This window comes from Danio rerio, chromosome 4 (assembly GCF_052040795.2).
Source record: "Danio rerio strain M-AB ecotype USA chromosome 4, GRCz13ab, whole genome shotgun sequence".
NCBI classification, from domain to species: domain Eukaryota; kingdom Metazoa; phylum Chordata; class Actinopteri; order Cypriniformes; family Danionidae; genus Danio; species Danio rerio.
Genome location: NC_141024.2, coordinates 474,914 through 478,160, shown reverse-complemented (window position 1 = coordinate 478,160; position 3,247 = coordinate 474,914).

Below are 3,247 nucleotides of genomic sequence, written 5' to 3'. Positions count from 1 at the left end.
AATATAATATAATTAAATATAATATAATATAATAAAATAATATAATATGATATAATATAATATAAATAAATATAATATAATTTAATGTAATATAATATAGTATAATTAAATATAATATAATATAATATAATCAAATATAATATATTATAATATAATTAAATAATATAATATAACTTAATATAATTAAATATAATATAATGTAATATAATATAATTAAATATAAGATAATATAGTATAATTAAATATATTATAATATAATATAATATAGTATAATTAAATATAATATAATTTAATATAATATAATATAATAATATAATTTAATAATATAATATAATATAATATAATAATATAATATAATATGATATAATATAATATAATATAATATAATATAATAATATAATATAATTAAATATAATATAATATAATATAATATAATATAATATAATATAATATAATATAATAATATAATATAATATAATATAATATAATATAATATAATATAATATAATATAATATAATAATATAATATGATATAATATAATATAATATAATATAATATAATTTAATGTAATATAATATAGTATAATTAAATATAATATAATATAATATAATCAAATATAATATATTATAATATAATTAAATAATATAATATAATATAACTTAATATAATTAAATATAATATAATTTAATGTAATATAATATAGTATAATTAAATATAATATAATATAATATAATTAAATATAATATATTATAATATAATTAAATAATATATTATAATATAATATATAATAAAATATAATATAATATAATATAATTAAATATAATATATTATAATATAATTAAATATAATATAATATAACATAATATAATTAAATATAATATAATGTAATATAATATAATTAAATATAATATAATATAATATAAATAAATATAATATAATTTAATATGATATAATTAAATATAAGATAATATAGTATAATTAAATATATTATAATATAATATAATATAGTATAATTAAATATAATATAATTTAATATAATATAATATAATATAATAATATAATTTAATAATATAATATAATATAATAATATAATATAATATGATATAATATAATATAATTAAATATAATATAATATAATATAATATAATATAATAATATAATATAATATAATATAATAATATAATATAATATAATATAATATAATATAATATAATATAATATAATATAATTAAATATAATATAATATAATGTAATATAATATAATATAATATAATATAATAATATAATATAATATAATATAATATAATATAATATAATATAATAATATAATATAATATAATATAATATAATATAATATAATTAAATATAATATAATATAATATAACATAATATAATATAATTAAATATAATATAATATAATAAAATAATATAATATGATATAATATAATATAAATAAATATAATATAATTTAATGTAATATAATATAGTATAATTAAATATAATATAATATAATATAATCAAATATAATATATTATAATATAATTAAATAATATAATATAACTTAATATAATTAAATATAATATAATGTAATATAATATAATTAAATATAAGATAATATAGTATAATTAAATATATTATAATATAATATAATATAGTATAATTAAATATAATATAATTTAATATAATATAATATAATATAATAATATAATTTAATAATATAATATAATATAATATAATATAATATAATAATATAATATAATATAATATGATATAATATAATATAATTAAATATAATATAATATAATATGATATAATATAATATAATATGATATGATATAATATGATATAATATAATATAATATAATATAATATAATATAATATAATATAATATAATATAATTAAATATAATATAATATAATATAATATAATGTAATATAATATAATATAATATAATAATATAATATAATATAATATAATATAATATAATATAATATAATTAAATATAATATAATATAATATAATATAACATAATATAATATAATTAAATATAATATAATATAATAAAATAATATAATATGATATAATATAATATAAATAAATATAATATAATTTAATGTAATATAATATAGTATAATTAAATATAATATAATATAATATAATCAAATATAATATAATGTAATATAATATAATATAATTAAATATAATATATTATAATATAATTAAATAATATAATATAATATAATATAATATAATATAATATAATATAATATAATATAATATAATATAATATAATATAATATATAATAAAATATAATATAATTAAATATAATATATTATAATATAATTAAATATAATATAATATAATATAATATAATATAATTAAATAAAATATAATATAACATATTATAATTAAATATAATATATTATAATATAATTAAATAATATAATATATTATAATATAATATAATATAATATATTATAATATAATATATAATAAAATATAATATAATATAATTAAATATAATATATTATAATATAATTAAATATAATATATTATAATATAATATAATATAATATAATTAAATAAAATATAATATAATATAACATATTATAATTAAATATAATATATTATAATATAATTAAATAATATAATATATTATAATATAATATAATATAATTAAATATAATATAATGTAATATAATATAATTAAATATAATATAATATAATATAAATAATATAATATAATTTAATATGATATAATATAGTATAATTTAATATGATATAATATAGTATAATTAAATATATTATAATATAAGATAATATAGTATAATTAAATATAATATAATTTAATATAATATAATATAGTATAATTAAATATAATATAATTTAATATAATATAATATAGTATAATTAAATATAATATATTATAATATAATATAGTATAATTAAATATAATATAATTTAATATAATATAATTTAATATAATGTAATATATAGTATATTATAAGATATATGATATAATATAGTATAATATAATATATGATATGATATATAATATATGATATTGTGACCATCCCACACATAGTTTGGGTCACAAAGTAAATTATTTGTATGTTTCACTTTAATTTGTTTATTTCTATTTTTCTATCTATGTATATATATAGACTGTACTTGAATTACTCAAATAAAATAATATTGAGGTTGAGCTGAACAGTTCAGCTGCATCTTCTGAATTCTGAGTGGC